Genomic DNA, 23,876 nt, shown 5'->3' with positions numbered 1-23,876 from the left:
AACAAAAAGGACTATAAACTGAAACCTTAGAACATATTGCTTCAACTACGACTGAATCACCTTTTTCCCTAACTCTGGCTAGCCTATCTGGAAATTTAGGATCTGAACGAAGTGTAGTTTTCCTAAAATACCACATTCGCTGTGACTTGTAGTCCTTTGTAACTGTTGACCCCTTTTGTCTGGAATTGTCTTTTCAAGTTTGGCATTTACCTTCCGGTTGTAAACTCCTCCTCATCTGTCGAGACTTCAAGCCTATACTTACCTTTTACATTCTTTTGGAAGCACTCTCTGCCCTTCTCCAAAATTTAATAGTTTTCATGCTCTTATAATACAATCTACTTCAATTACAGCACTTACCACACTTTACAGTATTTTTTTTAACTTACAAATATTTTGTCGTGTACAACACATGTACTTTGCTCACCTTTTAATTTTTATCATCATCCTGTCTGGCATATACTACATATTCAATATCTATTGAAATAAAAATAAAAGAATGATCAAGGCTGGATAGATGAGTCAGGAGTTAAGAGTACCTACTTCTCTTGCATAGGACCTGAGTGTGGTTCCCAGTACCCACATCTGGCAGGTCATAGCTTCCTTTAACTCCAGCTCTAGTGGCATCCAGCATCTCTGGTCTGTGGAAGACTGTGCACATACATATAAGAAGGCACACAAACATACACAAAATAAAAAATAATGCAAGTAAATCCAAACAAAAGATTAATCGAGAACTAATTAATTCAGAAGCACTATTAAGACTAAAAATATAAGTTGGATTTCCTTAAATCAAAGAAGATAGCTAAAATCAAGAGAATACTTAGAGATGAGAAACGAATAGAAACTATTACCTTGAAAATATTCACACTTTAGTAATGCAGGCTAAATAATCTGAGCAGAAAAGAGAGAAGAAAAAATATACAAAAAATTTAGTAATACTGATCAATGAACAAACCAGTATAGTAACATAAAAACTTATGATAAAGTGTCAAAAAGCTTTTTCCCCATGCAGCAAAAACAGAAGGGAAGTTGGTGAATTACATAGCTTATTTTTTCCAGTAGTAGTGCTTGATTGCACAGTTAAAGAGTGAATTATTCTGAAAAGCAGATATATCTGTATTAATATAGTTCATATTAAGAAATAGAAACTACACAATGATGTGAGGATAAATATAAGAAAAGGAATATTTGGGGCTGTGGATACAGCTCAGTGGTACAGTGTTTGCTAAGATGTAAGCCTCTGCATACAATACCCAGCACCGAAGAAAATGGTTATGTATAAGAATATGGGAATAAGAAAGGTTTGGCAAGAAATAAGTAAGAAAACATTTCAAGAATGAAGAAATTGCAGAAAGGCACCCAAGGAAGACAATTCCCTTTTAACTAAGATTTAGGATTGAGATTAAGACCATGTTGAACTGCAGGGTGGTAATATCTTATCCTAGAATTGCCCCCTAAGGGTGGGTGCCAGGTTTCTGAGGGTTGTTCAGATGGAATGGGAGATATCTCAATTAACTCTCTGTGAGGAAGGTGTAGGGGTGAGGACAAACGAAGATGCAAGAGGTAAGCACTGCCTAAGGTTGCAAACCCTTGTTATCTGGGAGGCCACATGTGACTACTCCAGGACAACTAGAGAGCTAGCCATATCTCAGAAGCTAAACTCTGAGGAATCCATGTGGTTTTGAATCCAGGTAGACTTAAAAGTAATGTGTCTTGTAAGAAAGACTGCTGAGATACAGGTGCCTGCATGTGAGAGCAAGAGCAAGCGATTGCTCAGTGAAAAAACGATTTTAAGGCAAAGTTCATTTTGTCCTCAGAGAACCAGAGCCTCCACAAAACAACTTTAAAAAAGGAGAAAATATATAGTATCTAGAAGAACTGAGAGCCAAAAGGAATGAGGATGTGTTAGATGAATCCTTGTATCATGAAGAAAATGTGAGACATAATACTTGCATCTTTAGTGAATAGGAATTGAGAATTGCAATTGAAATAATGGTATAGAAATAAAGAGATTATAGTGGTAGAATTTTTACATGTAGGGCAAGTCTATCCATTGTATAGAATTTTTCTAAAAGCCTTTAAACAATTGTGTGATTTCCCCCCTAGAGTCAGTCAATGAAAGAACCAAGATTAGAACAATGTTTTTTTTTTCTTCTTCTGCCTCACATTATTATTCTATCATGCTGAGAAAGAGCTGTTTTGAGAGAAGTAGAACTAGTAGTGAGCTCATCAGAATTTCAAAGGACAGCCATAAAAATGCACTTTGATGTTAGCTCAAGTGGAAAGCAGGCTTAGTCAGGTAAGAAATGCACATCAGACATTCTTAGGGCAATTTTAGTATGTAATACATTTTTTAAGAAGAGTAGGTATTTGGAGAGCAAGTGAGTTCACTTCTATTACAGGGTTTAAAAGTTCAAAACAAGCTGATTTGGGTAGTTTTATACCGGTGATCCTAGCACTTGGGAAGCTGAGACAGGACGATTGCTAAGTTTAAGGCCTATCTGGGATATGGTGCATTGCAGATCAGTCTGAGATGAAATATAGGATCAGACCATGTCTCAAACAAAATTGAACTTAATGAGTAATGTGGACTTTGATGGATTTTAAGGTTAATTAAGGTACAATATCAGACAACTGAGAAATGGATGGATGGTGGCATGTACTGAATGATTTACCAGAATTACTTGGAATACACTGTGAGATTTTTTTTTTTGTAATGATTTAGTATATACAGAATATTTAATTCCACAAGATGCTGAATTCCATAATATTTTGAATATTAAAATTCTACCTTAGTAGGATTGACCTGTGTGTTTTTAAGATGTCAATTTATTGACATAAAACATATATAGAAATTGAATATATGTGTGTATCAATATATAGTGAACCTAGCAATTTCCCTAAAACTTAACAAATTTTTGTTTTGTTTTGTTTTGTTTTTTTGTTGTTGTTTTTGTTTTTTCAAGACAGGGTTTCTCTCTGTAGCCCTGGCTGTCCTGGAACTCACTCTGTAGACCAGGCTGGCCTCAAACTCAGAAATCCGCCTGCCTCTGCCTCCAAAGTAATGGGATTAAAGGTGTGCGCTGCCACTGCTTGGCAAAAAGTCTCCTTTTATTTCTTGGGTCAAAAGCAGAATACTGTAAAATCAATTAAGTAAAACCAAAATTGACAATTCTTTAGACATGAATATAATTTTACCAGGACTGGTTTTGTTTCTAAGTGTAGTTAACATGGGGAGATGGCTCAGTAGCTAATATGTTGCTCAAGCATGAAAACCTTTGTTTGATCTTCAGTACCCATATAGAAATCTGGGTGTGGTGATGCTCATCAGGGAGAGATGTGGGTAACAGGTAGATCCCAGGAACTCATTATCCTGTCTATCCAGCCAAATTTGTGAGCTGAAGATCCTATGAGGGAGCTTTAACAAAACAAACAAACAAAAAGCCCAAAAAACAAAGTGGTAGCTATGAAATCACATACGCATGTATATTACATATATATGTACAAATGTATATACATATGCAATATTATTTGGACTAATTAGGTTGTATTTATACATTTAGAAATATATATGCATACACATATATATGAAATATCTCAAATATATTATATATATATATATATATATATATATACACACACACACACACATATGTATTTATGTATAAAACAATAAAGAAAAAGAGACCATGAATTTGAAAGAGAGCAAGGGACATACATGGAAGGGTTCAAAGTCAAGAAGAAGGCAAATGATTAAAACGACTTATAACACATTTCAATTTCTAAAATTAATTAAGAAAATAAAACCAATGAAGAGTAACAGAAGACATTTGATGTCATCCTCTGGCCTCCACATGTATTCACCTATACATGCACACACATATGCACGCACAGATAACACACAAACACACTCCATTAAAGTCATAATTTTAAAATTTAATATTAATGAATAAATCCTTAAAGTATGACTATTAATTTATTTTACCAATACTATATAATATCTATCCAAGAAAAGGGGAAATTTTTCCTAGCACTTGGCATATGGAGGCAGAAGGACCAAAAGTCAAAGATCATCTTTGGTTAATAGTTCAGGTCTAGACTGGAGTACATGAGACCCTGCCTTAAAAACATTCTTATTCAATAGTATCTTAAAATGATCTAGAAAAAGTTTGGCACAAAAGCAGGACTGACTCAAAATGAAAATATTGATTTGTACTAAGAAGTATATTACTGCTCTGTGTACCTTCCCTGCTAGAGAGCTTGCCCCCAGGGAATGCTCTGACCCTAGGACTCAAGGGAGATCTCCATTTTGTCTCTAGTGACTCTCTAAGGCAGGACCACTACGAAGCACACAGGCCTCAGAAGCTACAGAACAGCTGGGAAGGGTCCAAAGGGCCTAAATCTGCACCCAGGAGGTGGAGCTGTTCCACAGCCCTCTGTGCACTGGTCTTGCCAGGAGAGACCTGGTCTCCCAGGAGTGCTGACCTCAATCTGTACTACAGAGCAATTGTGAAAAAAACTGCATGGTACTGGTACAGCGACAGAGAAGTAGACCAATGGAATACAGACTCAAAGGAGGAACAAGCTCCAGCCAGAGACTGCAAGAACATCTAACACCAGACATTACCAGATGGCAAAAGGCAAATGCTAGAATCTTACCAACAGAAACCAAGACTGCTCACCATCATCAGAACCCAGTTCTCCCACCAGAGTGAGTACTGGATACCCCAATACACTGGAAAAGCAAGACTCGGATTTAAAAACATATCTCATGATGACGATAGAGGATTTTAAGAAGGGCATTAATACCTCTTTAAAGAAATACAGGTACACAGCTAAACAGGTAGAAGCCCTTAAAGAGGAAAAACACACACACACACACACACAAACACTTAAAGATTTACAGGAGAACACAGGTAAACAGGTAGAAGCCCTTAAAGAAGAAACACAAAAAGTCCCTTAAAGATTTACAGGAAAACACAAACAAGCAGGTGAAGGAATTGAACAAAACCATTCAGGACCTAAAAATGGAAGTAAAAACAATAAAAATCACAAAGGGAGACAACACTGGAGATATAAAACCTAGGAAAGAAATCAGGAGTCAGAGATGCAAGTATCACCAACAAAATACAAGGCATAGAAGACAGAATCTCAATTAAAGAAGATTCCATAGAAAACATTGACAAAAGAATCAAAGAAAATGCAAAATGCAAAACGATCCTAACTCAAAACATCCAAGAAATCCAGGAAACAAAGATAAGACAAAACATAATAATAATAGATATAGATGAGAATGAAGAATTTCAACTTAAAGGACCAGTAAATATCTTCAACAAAATTGTAGAAGAAAACTTCCCTAACCTAAAGAAAGAGATGCCCATGAACAAGAAGGCTACAGAACTCAAAATAGTTTGGACCAAAAATAAATTCCTCCCCTTACATAATAGTCAAAACACCAAATGCACTAAACAAAGACAGAATATTAAAAGCAGTAAGGGAAAACGGTCAAGTAATATATAAAGGCAAGCTTATCAGAATTACACCAGACTTCTCACCAGAGACTGTGAAAGCTAGATGATCCTGGACAGATGTCATACAGATCCTAAGAGAACACAAATGCCAGCCCAGGCTACTATACCCAGCCAAAATCTCAATTACCATAGATGGAGAAACCAAAGTATTCCATGACAAAACCAAATTTACACAATATCTTTCCAGGAATCCAGTTCTTCAAAGCATAATAAAGGGAAAACTCCAACACAGGAGAGAAACTACTCCCTAGAAAAAGGAAGAAAGTAATCTTTCAACAAACCTAAAAGAAGATAGCTATATGAACAGACTCCCAACTCTAACAACAAAAATAACAGGAAGCAACACAAACTTTTCCTTAATATCTCTTAATATCAATGTACTCAATTCTCTAATAAAAAGACATAGACTAACAGACTGGCTACATAAACAAGACCCAACATTTGGCTACATACAGGAAACCCACATCAGGGACAAAGACAGACATCACCTCAGACTAAAAGGCTGGAAAAAAATTTTCCAAGCAAATGGTCCCAAGAAACAAGCTGCAGTAGCCATTTTAATATTGAACAAAATCGACTTCCAACCCAATGTTATCAAAAAAGACAAGTCAGGGCACTTCATACTCATCAAAGGTAAAATCTATGAAGATGAACCCTCAATTCTGAATATCTATGCTACAAATGCAAGGGCAGCCACATTCATTAAAGAAACTTTAGTAAAGCTCAAAGCACACATTGCACGGCACACAACAACAATAGGAGATTTCAACACCCCACTCTCATCAATGGACAGATCCTGGAAACAGAAACTAAACAGTGACACATTGAAACTAACAGAAGTTATGAACCAAATGAATTTAAACAGATATCTGTAGAACATTTTATCCTAAAACAAAAGAATATAACTTCTTCTCAGCACCTCATGGTAACTTCTCCAAAATTGACCATATAATTGGTCACAAAACAAGCCTCAACAGATACAAGATTGAAATAATCCCATGCATCCTATCAGATCACCATGGACTAAGGGTGATCTGCAATAATAACATAAATAATAGAAAGCTAACATACACATGGAAGTTGAACAACACTCTACTCAATGATAACTTGGTCAAGGAAGAAATAAAGAACAAAATTAAAGACTTTTTAGTGTTTAATGAAAATGATGCCACAACATACCCAAAATTATGAGACACAATGAAAGCAGTGGTCAGAATAAAATGCACAGCAGCTCTGAGTACTTCCAAAAAGAAACTGGAGAGAGCATACACAAGCAGCTTAACAGCATACCTAAAAGCTCTAGAACAAAAGGAAGCAAATTCACCCGAGAGGAGTAGACAGCAGGAAATAATCAAACTCAGGGCTGAGATCAACCAAGTGGAAACAAAAGGAACTATTCAAAGAATCAACCAAACCAGGAGCTGGTTCTTTGAGAAAATCAACAAGATAGATAAACCCTTAGCCAGCTAGAGGGCACAGGGACAGTATCCTAATTAACAAAATCAGAAATGAAAAGGGAGAAAACAACAGAATCTGAGAAAATCCAAAAGATCACCAGATCCTACTACAAAAGGCTATACTCAACAAAACTGGAAAACATGGATGAAATGGACAAATTTCTAGACAGATACCAGGTATCAAAGTTAAATCAGGAACAGATTAATGATGTAAACAGTCCATAATCCCTAAAGAAATAGAAACAGTCACTAATAGTCTCCCAATCAAAATAAAAATCCCAGGACCAGGTGGGTTTAGTGCAGTGTTCTATCAGACCTTCAAAGAAGACCGAATACCAATAATCCTCACACTATTCTACAAAACAGAAGCACACCTAAAAATAATAAAAGCAATCTACAGCAAACCAGTAGCCAATATTAAACTAAATGGAGAGAAACTTGAAGTAATCCTCCTAAAATCATGGACCAGACAGGCTGCCCAATCTCTCCCTAACTGTTCAATATAGTACATGAAATCCTAGCCAGAACAATTAAGACAAAGAGAGAGAGAGAGAGAGAGAGAGAGAGAGAGAGAGAGAGAGAGAGAGAGAGGGAGAGAGAGAGAGAAAAAGAATACAAATTAAAAAGGAAGAAGTCAACATATTACTATTTGCAGATGATATGATAGTATACATAAGTGACTTCAAAAATTCCACCAGAGAACTCCTAAACCTCTTAAACCACTTCAATGAAGTTGCTGGATATAACATTAACTCAAACAAACCAGTGGCCTTTCTTTTCACAAAGGATAAGCAGGCTGAGAAAGAAATTAGGGAAACAATACCCTTCACAATTGTCACAAATAATGGAAGATACGTTGGTGTGACTCTAACTAAGGAAGTGAAAGATCTGTAGCTGATAAGAAGTTCAAGTCTCTGAAGAAAGAAATGGAAGAAGATCTCAGAAGATGGAAAGATCTCCCATGTTCATGGATTGGCAGAATTGATATAGAAAAAATGGCCATCTTGCTGAAAGTAATCTACAGATTCAATGCAATTCCCATCAAAAATCCAACTCAATTCTTCCCCGAGTTAGGAAGGGAAATTTGCAAATTCATCTAGAATAATCAAAAACCTAGGGTAGCAAAAACTATTCTCAACAATAAAAGAACCTCTGGTGGAATCACCATCCCTGACCTCAATCTGTACTACAGAGCAATTGTGAAAAAAACTGCATGGTACTGGTACAGCGACAGAGAAGTAGACCAATGGAATACAATCGAAGACCCAGAAATGAACCCACACATCTATGGTCACTTGGCAAAGGAGCTAAAACCATCCAGTGGAAAAAAAGACAGCATTTTCAACAAATGGTGCTGGCTCAACTGGCAGTTAGCATGTAGAAGAATGTGAAGTGATCCATTCTTATTTCCATGTACAAAGCTCAAGTCTACGTGGATCAAGGAACTCCACATAAAACCAGAGACAATGAAACTTAAAGAGGAGGAAGTGGGGACGTTCTGAACATATGGGCACAGGGGGAAAATTCCTGAACAGAATACCAATGGCTCGTGCTGTAAGATTGAGAATCAACAAATGGGATCTCATAAACTTGCAAAGCTTCTGTAAGGCAACGGACACTGTCAATAAGACAAAAAGGCCACCAACAGATTGGGAAAGGATCTTTACCAATCCTAAATCAGATAGGGGACTAATATCCAATATATACAAAGAACTCAAAAAGTTAGACTCCAGAAAATGAAATAACCGTCTTAAAAAATGGGGTACAGAGGTATACAAAGAATTCTCAACTGAGGAATACCAAATGGCTGAGAACCATCTAAAAAAAATGTTCAACATCCTTAGGCATTAAGGAAATGCAAATCAAAACAACCCTGAGATTCCACCTCACACCAGTCAGAATGGCTAAGATCAAAAACTCAGGTGACAGAAGATGCTGGTGAGAATGTGGAGGAAGAGGAACACTCCTCCACTGCAGGTGGAATTGCAAGCTCTTATAACCACTGTGGAAATCAGTTTGGAGGTTCATCAGAAAATTGGACCTGAGGATCCAGTAATACCACTCCTGGGCATATACCCAGAAGATGCTCCAACTTGTAATAAGGACACATGTTCCACTATGTTCACAGCAGCCTTATTTATAATAGCTAGAAGCTAGAAAAAACCCAGATGTCCCTCAATAGAGGAATGGATACAAAAAATGTGGTACATTTACACAATGGAGTACTACTCAGCTATTAAAAAACAATGAATTTATGAAATTATTAGACAAATGGATAGATCTGGAGGATAACATCCTGAGTGAGGTAAGCAAATCACAAAAGAACACACATGATATGCACTTACTGATAAGTGGATATTAGCCCAGAAGCTCAGAATACCCGAGATACAATTCACAAAATACATGAAACCCAAGAAGTAGATAGACCAAAGTATAGATACTTTGGTATTTCTTAGAAGGGGGAACAAAATATCCATGGAAGGAATTACAGAGACAAAGTGTGGAGCAGAGACTGAAGGAATGACCATTCAGAGACTGCTCCACCTCGGGGTCAATCCCATGAACAATCACCACAACCAGACACTATTGTTGATGCCAACAAGAGCTTGCTGACAGGAGCCTGACATAGCTGTCTCTTGAGAGGCTCTGCTAGTGCCTGACAAATACAGAGGTGGATGCTCACAGCCATCCATTGGAAAGAGCACAGGGTCCCCAATGAAAGAGATAAGAGAAAAAACCCAAGGAGCTGAAGGGGTTTGTAGCCTCATAGAAGGAACAACAATATGAACTGACTGGTATCTAAAGAGCTCCCTGGGATTAAACCACAAACCAAAGAAAACTCATGGTGGGACTCATGGTTCTAGCAGCATATGTAGCAGATGATGCCCTAGTCGGTCATCAATGGGAGGAGAGGCCCTTGGTCCTGTGAAAGTTAAATGCCCCAGTATAGGGGACAGCCAGGGCCAGGAAGCATGATTGGGTGGGTTGGGGAGCAGGGGGAGGGTGGAAGGAGTAGTGGGTTTTCAGAGGGGAAACTAGGAAAGGGGATAACATTTAAAATGCAAATAAAGAAAATATCTAATAAAAATAAAAATGAAAAAATGACATAAAGTCACAGATTAACCTAATACAATAGTGGGTGACTTCAATACACATGTCCTACCAACAGACAGACAGCCCCATGCCAAAACAACAACAATAATAATAAAAGAAAAACAGAAAAAAAAAGAAGTATATTACCTAGGCATGGTGGTACACAATTGCAATCTCATCTCATCACTAGGTAGGTGTAAGCAAGCAGATGAAAAGTTCAAAGGCAGTTTCAGGTACAGAGTAAGTTTTAAGACAATCTGAGCTATATGAGACCTTATCTCGAAAATATGTGCATCAATTGGAAATATTATGTCTATAATACTCATACAGTGTGCTCTTGAATAATTTTAATGTGGCTTAAATGCATATAGGTGGGCTTGGTGGTTCACACCTATAACTCCAGAACTACAAAGGTTGAGGGAGGATGGCTGTGACTAGGTTGAGGCTAACTCAAGCTCCAGTAAGACTTTGTCTCACAAAACAAAAACAAAACACATACAACAGAGTTGATAAGAGAAATGAAGGAGCAAGAAGATGAAACTCTAAAAAAGTCAAACGGCACCAAGTCTGCGTGTCTAGCTGAGTAACACACACACACATACACATGTAGCATGCATAAGGCTCCAGGCTTGATGTTCAGCAACAAAACCACACAGAAACACAAATTCCAACAGGTTATTTGAGTAGATAAAGTCTTCCTGCACACCATGTAGCTGATGAGGACTCTGAACTTTTGGTTGTCTTAACTCTAACTCCCACGAGTTGAGATGACAGGTATGAGTCACTATGCCCAATGAAATATTTGATTTCTTTTAATAAGCCACTTCTTTCTCTTTCCATAGCATGGTAGTTTTTAAACATTCATTTATTTATTATGTGTATGTGCCACACACATGCATGCTTATGCCATGGCCAGCATATGTAGGTCAGGGGACACCTTACAGGTGTCATTCCTCTCCTTCTGCTGTGTGGGTCCAAGGGATCAAACTCAGTTCCCTGGGCTTAGTGATAAGTGCCCTTAACACACTGAACAATCTTGCCCAGCACAAAGAGCCATTTCTGATTTTAAAATGTTTTTACACTATTCCTAATAGTGTATTTTTAATCACAACAAAGACAAATCTTTTGAAAAACTATTTATTCATTTTTAGTGTGTGTGTGTGTTTGGCCTGTATATGTATATCATGAGTTTGTAGCACCCACAGAGGTCAGATATGGGCATTGGGTCCATTTATAGTGATTTAACCTTCATTCCACCATAATATCTAATTGCTACATTAATTCACCAGTTAGAAATTCAAACTATATTTAGTAAGAATGAATATAACAATTATGATATATCATAACTTTAAAATTTTAATTGTTTTAAAATGAGTATGGTATCAAATGACCATAGTTCCAGTACTTGGGAGGTAGAGGCCAGGGGTCCTAAGGAATGGAAGGTCATTTGTGGGTATATGATGAGTTTGAAGTTGACCTGGGCTGCACTAGACCCTGCCTCAATTTCTTAACTATCTGTGCCAGTGCTTTAGAGCACTGACAGCTCTTCAAGAGGACCCAGGTTCATTCCCAGTCTCTACATGGATGCTCACAACCATCAAATTGAAAACCTTTTTTTTAACTCATAGATTATTTTTTCAACTCTAAGTATGTGGTGCCCATCTCTTATCTCACATTATGGTGGAACAATCACTTCACTATTCTCTCTTCCAGCCCTTTCAACAAAGGGAAAAATGTAACCCTTTTGGCTCAGTGAGTAGAGAGAGGCAAACAAAGTAAATAGCTAATTGAAGGTTATCATGTATATAGTGTTTTGAAAGTCCAATTAAACCCATACAATAATAAATAGCATCGAATTAAACAAGTGGAAATGGTAGGCAAGGGAAAAACACCTGTTTTCAATAAGAAAGAGAACCATGTGGTACCTTCGATTTCTGCACTTGGGAGACAGAGGAAGGAATATCAGATGTTTAGCCTTCACACCAGCTATGTAGTGAGCTTAAGCAAATCTAAGCCTAGGCTCAAACAGGGGGTGGGGGAGAGGGAAATTGAGACAGAGATGGACAGAAAGAGGATAAAGAGTGGACCACATAGAACAAGGGCTAATAATATTTGCTAGTTTTGTGACACTGATCAAATATTTAGTTGAATAGAGTTTTGATTTCCCTATTTCTAAAGAGGGGATAATAAATGTGTATGATACAGGGCTTTTGTGACTACCCTCAATAATCCATGTGAATATATATCTTGGGCCTAGCATCTAGTAAGTACTATTGATCTGTATAAAGACGTTGAAATTATGAAACAAATTATAATCAACAAAAGTTTTATAGAACTTTTATAAAGAAAGAACTATCACTGTGGGGCTGGGGGTGTAGTTCAGTTTCTAGAGTGCTTGGCAAGTACACACAAGGATCTAAGTTTGATGCCCAATACTTCATAAATTGGGCACAGTGGTACTTGATTATAATATCAGCATTCAGGAGGCTGAAGCAGTGAATCTCTTTAGGTTCAAGGCAAACCTGGTTGATATACCGAGTTCTAGGTTATCCAGGCTACAGAGTGAGATCCTGTCTGAGAAAAAAAAATCAAAAGCAATAAGGGGGAAGGGAAACAAGACAAAATGTTTCTAAAGTTCCTTTAAGAAAAAGAAATTGCCATGACAAAGTGCCTGAGTTAAACAACTCAACCCTTGTATTTTGGTTCAAAGTTTAAATAGGTTTAAGTCCACAGGTAGCTGACTCCACTGCTTTTAGCTCTTTGACAAGGTAGAAACATTACAGTAGAAGGGTAAAAAAGAGTTTAACTACATATGTCACCCAGTCTTGAAACAGGAGCCAAGAGTGTCCAGTGAGAAGATATGCCTTTGAAAGGTGTACCCCAGTGACCAACTTCCTCCAACAAGGCCTCACCTCCTACTAGCACATTATCTATGAATTCATACAAATGCATTAGTTCATTGATAAGATGTCAGTGCCCTCTTGATCTGATCCTGTCTTAATAACTCAAAATGCTGGAAAACCAAGCCTTTACTATAGGAGACGTGTTCAAATAATAATGAGATGACAGCCACTGAAAAGCAGAAACACTGGTGTATGTGAAATCGAGTGTTCTCAGATGATAAAATGTAATGTAATCTAAAACAAAGAAATCACCATGGGATTGGGACAAGATAGTGTTGCTCGATTTTCATTGTCAATTTGCCACAATCTGGAATCACCTAAGAATGGTGGGAGGCTCAGTGAGGAATTGCCTAGGCCGTGTGCCCAGCACAGAATTTGTTTTTTGTTTGTTTGTTTTTTCAAGACAGGGTTTCTCTGTATAGCCCTGGCTGTCCTGGAACTCACTCTGTAGGCCTTGAACTCAGAACTCTGTCTTCCTAGTGCTGGGATTAAAGGCATGGCCTTCCCACTGCTGGGATTAAAGGCTTGGCCTTCCCACTGCTGGGATTAAAGACATGTGCCACCACTGCCCAGCTACAGAATTGTTTTAAAAAGAAAGAAAAGTAAATTTTATTAATGAAGACAAGAGGAGGAGAAAAACCAAATGAAGAATATTAAGTCAAAACAATTGTAATATGTACAAAAGGTGACTTTTCTATAATTATTAAGATGCTTAATAAGTTTTATATGTGTGATGACCATACCCATGGCTCAGCACATGATAACCAAGCCACTAAAATATATCCCAACCCCTTACTGTTTCCTTTGTGAGTAACAATTTGAAAATCCATGCGGGAATGAAGGAGAAAGTGCAAGCCAATATTAAAAGAGAAAATAATCAGAATACTATTTGGTTTTGAAATATTCAATTATGGCTCAACGAGGAAAAAATGTTAAGAACATACTGCAATCATAATTAAATTTATTAACCAAACACTGTTTTAATTAATTTTTAAGAAAATCTGATTTTATTAGTTTATCTTTATTCAATGCACCACATATTTTTAAGACCCCACTTGAGACATAATTTACATACCATAAAGATCACTGTTTGAGTAATGAATCCATCATAAGCCTTTTGCAAGGTAGTGAAGTATTTTAGGCATGAAGCTCTAGTTCCAGCTCCAGTTCAATGCTGTAAAATGTAAATTTAGGGCCAACATGGTGATTCAGGAAATGGGTAAAAAGGCTTGTCATGCAAGCCAGGTGAACTGACTTTGATCCTTGGAATCCATGTAAAGTTGAAAGGCAAGAACTGACTCCACAAAGCTATCCTGTGACCTCCACACATGGATCATAGCATCCATGTCCATACACAGGCATCCCCATGCACTAAGAAAAACTTGTTCCCTTAGATGGTTCTTTATCTATTTACAAACGTGTGCAAGCATTATCAGATGTAGTTGTAGAACACATTAGAAACACTTCCCCCACCCCAAATAATTATTATATATGCAAGCACCTACTCTTGCTCCATGTCATTAAACAATGGAAGCAGTAATCTTTTTACCTTGATAGTTCCACCTGTTCCTCACATTTCACATAATCATACTATATTTGCTCTCTTTTCTGATTAATTTCTTTCATTCAACACATTTTCAAGGTCCATCCAGGAGACAGACAGATATAGATAGATCGATAGATAGATAGGTAGATAGATAGATAGATAGGGCATATGCTGTTACTTCATTGCTTTTTATGTTAGAATACTCAATTCCATAGGTATAAAGTATCTCTTTTAATTCATTCATAAGTTGTTTCTGTTATGAAAAGTAGTATTAGAAATAACGCTGCTGTGACCTTTTTTTGTTGTTGTTGTTTTAGACAAGATCTCAGGAAACCCAATCGAGCCTTGACTTCTCTCAGTAGTTGAAGCTAGCCTTGAAATGATTCTCTTGCCTCCCCAATCTAAATGCTGAGATTAGTAGCACTTGCCACTGCAACAGATTCTGTTGTTTGTTTTGGATGCTATGAATTTTGGTGGACAACTTTTATTGTACATATTTTTCCATTCTTTTGGGTATATGGCGACAGTTTGAGTTTTTGAGCAACTACCAAACTGTTTCCACAGCTCTGTGTAAGACTACTGGTAGAAGGAAGGTACTGTTATCTTATGGTTTCAACTTGCATTTTTGTAATGAACACTGATATGTCTGTGTTCTATGTATATATTCTGCTAAGTAGATTCTTATTGCATATAACTTACAACTATTTTCTTCCTTTCATTGGGTTATCTTTTTTGTTGTTGACTTTTCAGACAGGATTTCATTGTGTAGCACTGGTGGTCCTGGAAGTTGATCTGTAGACTAGGGTGGCCTCAAAATCAGAGATTTACCTGCCTCTGCCTCCTGAGTGTTGGGATTAAAGGCCTGTGCCACTACTTCCTTCCTTCCTTCCTCCCTCCCCTTGACTCTCCCTCCCTCTTTTATGTAGGGTCTTACTTTGTAGCCATAGTCAGCCTGAACTTGATCTGTACATCAGATTGACCTCAAATTTAGAGACTTATCTGCCTTGGCCTCCACAGTGCTGGGATTAAAAGCATGTGCCTCTTTCTTTTCTTTTCTTCTCTTCTCTACCCCCCCCCCTTTTTTACAAAGAGTGGAAGGATTTATTTTGCCTCAGGATTTTAGAGTGTTCTTTCTGATTAGCAGTATAAACCTGCTTGATTAATGATCATGATTTTCTTAATATTGTTTGATGTCCATAACTGTTTCCCTCTGACAAAGGTTAATGTATCTACTTTTGCGAGTGTGTTGCTGGTGTCATAACAAAGAAACATTTGTCTAATATAAGGTAACAAACGTTGGCATTTACCTTTTCTTCAAAAATTGTATCGTTTTTTAACCTCTAGGGCTCCGGAAAAAATGAGTTAATTTCTGTTTTTATTATTGCATTATAGTAGTCTAAACTAATTTTTTTCTTGTGAAAGTCCATTTGTCCCAGCACATGTTGAAAGGGTATTTTCTTTCTTACTTTTGTATTCTCTAGGTACTGATATCAACAATGGACAACAGAGCTGCAGGCTTATTTCTGAGTTCTCAATTCTATTCCATTGATGCGTATGACTTTTTTTTTTTAATGTCAGTAACAGACTCCTCCTGATGATTGCTTTTAGTTAGTAAGGCTTGAGCATGGGAAGTGTGAACCATCCTAATTTATCCTTCTTTCCAAGATGCTCTGGCTATTCTGGGCTCCTTGTATGAATCATGCAGTTTCTGCCAAAATTCCTGCTGGGATTTGGCTACATATGCAAAGTAGATCAGATTTTACTATTATGTCTTCCAAACCATGGACATGGAATGGCTTTTTATTTCTTTAAGTGTACTTGAATTTCATTCAATACTGGTTTACAATTTTCTTTCTCTCTCTTTTTAATTTTTAAAATTTACAATTTTATTTTTAATTTTTTTGGGGACAGGGTTTCTCTGTGTAGCCCTGACTGTCATGGGAACTCACTCTGTAGACCAGGCTGGCCTTGAACTCACAGTGATCCTCCTCCTGCCTTTGCCTCCTGAGTGCTGGGATTAAAGGTGTACACCACCCCCAGGTGGCTGCTTTACAGTTTTCAGTGCATTAGTACTACATTTATTTTGTAAAACATATTCCTAAGTATTTTACTCTTTTTGATCATACTGTAAATCATGCATTTTTTTTTTTTTTTTTTTTTTTTTTTTTTTTTTTTTTTTTTTTTTTTTTTTTTACAAAATCTTTACTGTTTGGCTACAGACCTGTAAGTACTATCGTGGTCACGTTTCATGCGTTGCTCTGCTCATTTGCTCTGATAAGTTTTTCATGAGTTCCTTAAGATTTTTGCTAAGTCCGTGAATTTTAAAGAAAGAGATACTTTTCCACTCCACACCAGATTTGGTTTCTGCTTTTTCTTAACTATTTAAACCTGGAAGACCTCTGCGAAGACGATGAACAGAACTAGTGAGAGAAGGGCTGCAGATGTAACTCAGCTGGTTGAGTGCTTGCCTAGGTTTTCACAAGACTCTTGCTTTTACCCCCAGGCCCCTCGGCTCCATTAAAGCAGGTATGCTGGTACATGCTACTAATCCCAGCCCTTGGGAAGTGGAGACAGGAGGATAAGAAGGCCTAAGTCACTCTGGGCTGCACAGGGAGTTTGAGGCCAGTGTGACCTCCATGAAACCCTGTCAGAAAGAAAGAAAGAAAGAAAGAAAGAAAGAAAGAAAGAAAGAAAGAAAGAAAGAAAGAAAGAAAGAAAGACAGGAAGGAAGAAAGAAAGAAAGAAAGAAAGAAAGAAAGAAAGAAAGAAAGAAAGAAAGAAAGAAAGAAAGAAAGAAAGAAAGAAAGACAGGAAGGAAGGAAGAAAGGAAGAAAAGAAATTCTACCTTAAATGGGATCTCCTGATTATAAGAGGATAGCCTTCAGTTTTTCACAATTAACTATTATATCAGCTACACCTGTTAGTAGCTTGATGCAATTCCCGCTGTAAACTAGTTTGTTAGATGTTCTGATTAGGAATGGTGGTGAATTTGGCAAATCATTTTGTGTTGATGTGTTTTCTGTTTCTGTAAAAAATGTATGAGACAAAACAATTCAAAGAATGGGTTTACCTTGGCTCAGGCTTTGAGAGGTTTTAGTGCATGGTTGCTTAGTTTCATGGATATGAACCCCTGGTAGCCCTGAAATGAAGGTTAGAGTGTATGACAGAGGAAATTTGTTCACCTTAACAAGACTAGGAAGTAGAGATAGTGGAAGGGAGAGCCTTGAGTTCCAATATCTTTTTCAAGATCATACCCTCTTTGGCCTTCTTCTACAAGGCCCTGCATTTTATTTGTTTGTTTTTATTTTTGTACATAGTTGCTGCACAAAATAGTAGCTTTCATTACAAGATGAATATCACATAGTTTACTTGTAATCTTTGCTTTCCTCATCCTTTTGCCCACAGTTCCACTTCTACTTTCATGCCATATGTATACACATATCTACATACATGCTTATGTGTGTAATCTAGAGTCTCCACATGAGGGAACATTTGTATCTCTGTGTCTGGCACATTTTGCTTAACAGGACACTTTCTTTCTCTAGTTACATTTGTTTCCTTGAATGCAATTTTGTTCTTCTTTGGGGATAATACTCTATTGTTAAAAGAAGCAGAACCCTTAAATCTATTTACTATGGCTAGTGAGACTGCTTGCTCTGTAAAATTCTTGCTATACAAGCCTCACCTGAGTTTGATTCTATTTTTAAGACAAGGTTTCTCTGGGTAGCCCTTGCTGTCCTGGAACTCACTATGTAGACTAGATTGGGCTTAAACTCAGAGATCCACCTGCCTCTGCCTCCTGAGTGCTGGGATTAAAGGCGTGAGCCACCACTGTTCCATCTGAGTGTGATGCTTGGGCTCTATAAGGTGGAAGGAGAGAGTCTACACTGTAAAATTGTCCTCTGGCCTCTACATTTTAATAAATACAAATTAAAAAATGTAATGCATAAGAATGAATCCTGTAGCTGGGCCTGTTGGTGCAAGCTTCTAATCTCAGCTTCTATAGAGGCAGAAGACTGAAATTCCAAAGCTCGCCCAGGTGTGGCAATACATGCCTGTCTGTTCAGCACTTAGCAAAAGAAGAAAAAAAGTAGAAATTCAAGGTCACCTTCGGGTGTATAGTGGGTTCAAGGCTAGTCTGAGATACTTGAGACCCTTTCTGAAACAAACAAACAAAAATCCCTGATATTTCAAGGCCTGCCTGAGCAACTAACAAAAACATAAACAAAACAAAAAACAGAGATGTAGATCAATAGAAGAGCACTTGCCTAGTATTTGGAGGAACCTGGATTTAGATTTAACTCCCAGTGCTGAAGCAGAATGAAGTAGGAGAAAGAAAAAAGAACAAAATGTGTTCTTTTTCAAGAAATCAGTGTTCTTTTTGCTATCATACTTTGGACAGAAAAGATACTGAAAAAGATAAATTGCTATGGTGGGTGGTAAATACTTTGTTACTACAAGACATGGAATTTGCATGTCTAAGTGAAAATGCCTGTAATTCTAGTACTCAGAAGGTAGAAGCAAAGTGACTGAAGCTTGACTGTAGCTACACAAGAAGACTTTGTTTCAACATATAAAAACAAATCCCCCAAAACCAAAACTATGTATCCCTGGATAAGAAGATCATAGCCTATGTTGGAATTGATTTTAGGCATCCACTGGAGGGGCTGGAATGTACTCTCATTGAATAAGGGGCAGAACTGTTATGCTCTCTAAATTCTATTCCTTTCCAGCTGGAAAACAAACAAACAAACAAACAAACAAAAAAACGTCCTTTAGTCTTTCTTGTAATGTGGCTATGCTATCAACAATTTGTTCTATTTGTTATTTATTGGGGAAACATCTGTGGTTCACCTTTGTTTTCAAAGTTAGCTTTACTAAACATAGGATTCTTGTGTGGTGCCTTCCTTCTTGTGTTACAATGACTATGCTTTCCGATTGCCTCTGGCCTCTATTGTTTTTAATAAGAAGTCTCAGGTTTTGGGTTTTTTTTTTTTTTTTTTTTTTTTTTTTTTTTTGTTCTCTCCTACTCTGTGGATCTGAGGATCCAACTCAGGCTGTCAAGTTTGCTGTAGATACTCTTAATCATCCTGAAATATGACTTTTAAAAGGATAGTATGTTCAATTCCTGGAACCCACATAAAAGTGGAAGGAGAGAACCAATGCCACAAAGCCGGCCTCTGAAAGTCACGTGTACACACATCATGCACACACATCCATACATGCATACAATAATGGCAAATAAGATTTATTTAGCCAGGTAGTGGTGGCACATGCCTTTAATCCCAGTACTTAGGAGGTAGAGGCAGGTAGATTTCTGATTTTGAGGCTAGCCTGGTCTACAGAGTGAGTTCCAGGATAACCAGGCTATACAGAAAAACCCTGTCTTGAAACCCCCTCCCTCCAAAAAAGATTTATTTAAAAATAAAGATGAGCCAGGCAGTGGTGGTGCATGCTTTTAATCCCAACACTTGAGAGGCAGAGGCACACTTGGGAGGCAGAGGCAAGTAGATTTCTGAGTTCGAGGCCAGCCTGGTCTACAGAGTGAGTTCCAGGACAGCCAGGGCTACACTGAGAAACCCTGTCTTGAAAAAAACAAAACAAACAAACAAAGAAACAAAAATAAAAATAAAGATGATAATAAAGTATAGTTCAGTGAATTGTACCCCTCAGAAATATGTTCATGTTCTAACCACAATACCAGTGAATATCACCTTACTTGGAAATAAGTTCTTTGTAGATATAATTATGGCATTAAGATGAGATCATTGGAGATGTAAGGTGGACCTGAAATTTAATGACTCCTGTCCTCATAACAAAACACATTAAGTGGTAGTGTGCTTGTCCAAAATGTGGGAGACCCTGGGTGGGTCCCGAGAATCATGTATATACATAATATGCTAAGATTTGACACAGGGCCCCACATGTACAAAGGTTATCTGAACATGGAGGAAGATAATGGAGGTATGCTATCAACAAACCAAAGAATGCTAAGGATCCAGCAGAAGCTAGAAAAGGGAAAAAAAGGATTCTTTTACAGAGCATTTAGAGGGAGCACAAACTCTGCCAGTGGCTGATTTTACATTTCTAGTTTTCATGTGTAAAAAAACAAGCCACTACTTTCTTAAGCCCTCTGGATTAGAAGTTGTTATGGTAGCCCGAGGAAGCTAATGCAGCTACCAAGTAAACATTTTTTATTAACATTTTTTACATTTATGAAGTGTGTTTGTGTGGGGGTGGGAAGTGCATGCCAGGGCAAGAGTGTGGAGGTCAGAGAACAGCTTGAGAGAGACAGTTCTCTCCTTCACCAGGTATGTTCTGGGGACTGACCTCAGGTTGTTGGCTTGGTGGCAAGCACTTTTACCCACCAAGCCACTTGCCAACTATCTTATTCTTCTTTCCCTTCTTTCTTGTGATATTTTCATGTAAGCAGGTTGGTCTCAAAAATCACTCTGTAAGCAAAGATGCTGCAGAACTCTTTAATTTTCCTGCCCTGAAAGTGCTAGGATTATAAGAACATACCACAATGCCTAGCAACATTTCTTATTTTTTCTACTTAAGTCCATTTTTTTTCCTATAATAGATGAAAATTTGCTCCCTTTACTAATCTAAATTTTGAAATAAGTTAAAGAAAGACAGCAACATGGCTCAGTGGGTAAAGGTACTTGCTGCCAAGCCTGACAATCTGGATTCAGTCCTGGGACCCACATAATGGAGGGAGAAAAGCAACTCTCAAATGCTGTCTTCTGACCTCCACATGTACACACACACACACACACACGGAGGGGGATACAAATGTGGTCAGGCACAGATTCAGACTGGTGATTCTGTCTTCTAAATTACTTCAAAGTCTTTGATTAGTTAGCATTAGTTCTAAAGAATGATTTTTTTTGTGGAAACACAGACATTTAAAAAACTTCCTTCTTACATACTTAGTACAGAAACTTCCTGCTAGTTCATCACTTCCTTAATTATCATCTCCAAAATTTATCCTTAGTGACTGGTTTTGTGGAAATGGATTTGGGCTTTAAGTATTTTTCCTTGTGTCAGCTTGCTTTGTCAGTAGAGGATACTAGAATCATTGGGTATTGTGTGCCTGAAACTAATGGCATGCTCTTTCCAGTTCCCCTTATCTCTCAGGCCAGCTTTGAATTAGTTATGTATCCCAGTTAGTTTTGAACTAAAGACACTTCTACCTCCACCGTCCTAGTGTTGGGATTATAGGTAGTTCAGACCACAGGAGGTTAATCTGTATTTTCTTTACTCCTAATCCCTTATCATTTCAAATTCCAGTTAACATAATTATTTACCTGGAGGCCAGGTGACTCTGCCCCTGCATATACACAATAAATAAATATAAATAAAAATAATTCTGTACAAGTAATTTCTTACCTTAAGTTTCCATAAATGTGTGGAGTTTTCTCTCTTAATTGCATCCAAATTTACAGTTTTAGTGATCGCTGGGATAATTATGTCACATGCCTTTTGAATACAACAGAGATATATTCTCACATGAGTTCTACAAAAAATGTGTGTTAGCAAACACAGTGAATATTATTTATTATCATTTACATATAAGAAAAACAATAACATGTAAGTGCTTTGAAGTCATATAGTAGTCTTTTATTTGTTTGTTTGTTTATTTTCGAGACAGGGTTTCTCTGTGTAGCTCTGGCTGTCCTGGAACTCACTCTGTAGACCAGGCTGGCCTCGAACTCCGAAATCTGCCTGCCTCTGTCTCCCAAGTGCTGGAATTAAAGGCGTGTGTCACCACACCAAGCTAGTAGTAATTTTTAATATTAGTATGATAGAGAAAAATATAAACTGTCTCCTAGGTCACTGTTAAGGATTAAATGAGTTACAGCAGGTAAAATATGTAGTAATGACTTGGTAAAGGTTAGCTGTTAATTATATTATATTGAACTACAAAAATTACTATTTCAGTAAGCACCTCACAATTTTGTCCCGAGGTTTTATATTTCTTTTATCTACTTCTTTCAGATACTGATTATACCAAAGATAACCACAGCATTTTACTCTTATGTTGTTATTAATTACTAAATAATAGAAATTGGCAGAAAGAGTTACTAAGGATATGTTAAGTTTATGAATTGAATTAAATTTAATTCTATGCCCAATGTGGCTTAATCGCCGAGCTCTCTGAGTCTGAAAACCAAACTCCCACTATAGCCATACATTAATGTGAACCTTCAAATTTGAGTATTTCAAAGCAAATAATGTACACAATTCAAATAGTATTTGTTTTCCCATCATGTTTTGCTTCTACGAATTCTGTTCAAAGTAACATCCTGAGAACAAACTCTGTGTTTCCCCTAAGAGAAATTGGGGAAGTGAACCAGTTTACTCAAACTGTCAATTATTATACAAATCCTTTGATCAAATCAGCGCTGTGCTAAGAGTTAAAGTTATACATTCAAACAACTGTAGTCTCAAGGCAGTGGAAAAAAGACTTTTTGTCAAAGGGAGTGGCGACACATGCCTGCCACGTGAGCACCAGGGAAGCTGAGGCAGGAAGATTGACAAGGAATTCCAGGCGAGCCTTGGATAGATACATAGTGACAGCATGTCAGAGAATACCACTTCAAAGACAAACCAAACCAAACTATCATTTCTATCCAAATTTCAATGAATTGTTAAGAACTTTAAAAATGTTTTGGCAGAATTTCACAAAAGAGTTCCAACTTATCCTACAGGAATTGAGAAGAAACAGCTTGTTGACCTTTTCAGAAGGGGGAAACGGCCTCCTCGTTAAAGTGTAAACTTAGCGCGCAATGTTTATCAGAATCAAGGGGAGACTTGATACTACTACAAGAAGTTTTCTAGAAGAATATTATTCCCTTGCTCATCAGGTAGGCGCAGCACTTTCTTTTGGCATGCTGTTTCTTGTTTGAAAACAAAACCTTGCAGTAGCTAGCGACTTTTTCTTGGGGTAGAGAAAGAACAAACAAACCCAATCCGTTCGGTGACCCAAGAAGGTAAGCTAGATCATGTCAGTCCCTCGCCAGTTTCATTGATCATGTCTGGAGAAAGGTTCCCTCACCGGAAAGGGTCCGATTGCCCTTACAGGAAGAGTAAGCAACTCCGGAGCTCTGGGACGCCAACGCCACCACAGAGTTTGACGAAGATTGCCAGAGCGTCTGCCTGCGTTTAGAACCTCTTCCTTGTTCTCTGGGCAGTAACTAGGCAACCCCAGGCCGGTTTAAGCGGCTGGAACTAGGCGGCCGCCTTAGTGCCCCTGGCGGCCAGCCTGGAGCTTTGCAAGCTGCTCCCTTTTCTTTTCCCCCCTCCTTCTTTCTATGGCTCCACCCCCTTTCCCCCGCCCACC

At 37.7% G+C, this 23,876-nt stretch overlaps 1 long non-coding RNA gene across 3 annotated transcripts; it reads right to left on the bottom strand.

The window, feature by feature from the left end:
* On the bottom strand, window positions 1-23,706 carry LOC110287542. Of its 3 annotated transcripts, none has more exons than XR_003835656.1 (6): window positions 23,502-23,706; window positions 21,923-22,049; window positions 17,601-17,669; window positions 14,060-14,158; window positions 852-891; window positions 1-648 (listed from the first exon to the last, which is right to left on the bottom strand). It is a non-coding gene; the product is annotated as an uncharacterized LOC110287542 (long non-coding RNA). The 3 variants fall into 3 exon arrangements; XR_003835655.1 differs by having other exon boundaries at window positions 21,923-22,012; XR_003835657.1 differs by having other exon boundaries at window positions 21,923-22,012; window positions 23,592-23,706.
* Between the last annotated feature and the right edge of the window lie 170 nt (window positions 23,707-23,876).

Source organism: Mus caroli, chromosome X, assembly GCF_900094665.2.
Source record: "Mus caroli chromosome X, CAROLI_EIJ_v1.1, whole genome shotgun sequence".
NCBI lineage: Eukaryota > Metazoa > Chordata > Mammalia > Rodentia > Muridae > Mus > Mus caroli.
Note: the sequence above shows the minus strand (reverse complement) of the source record. Positions and strands in the feature narration are given on the sequence as shown.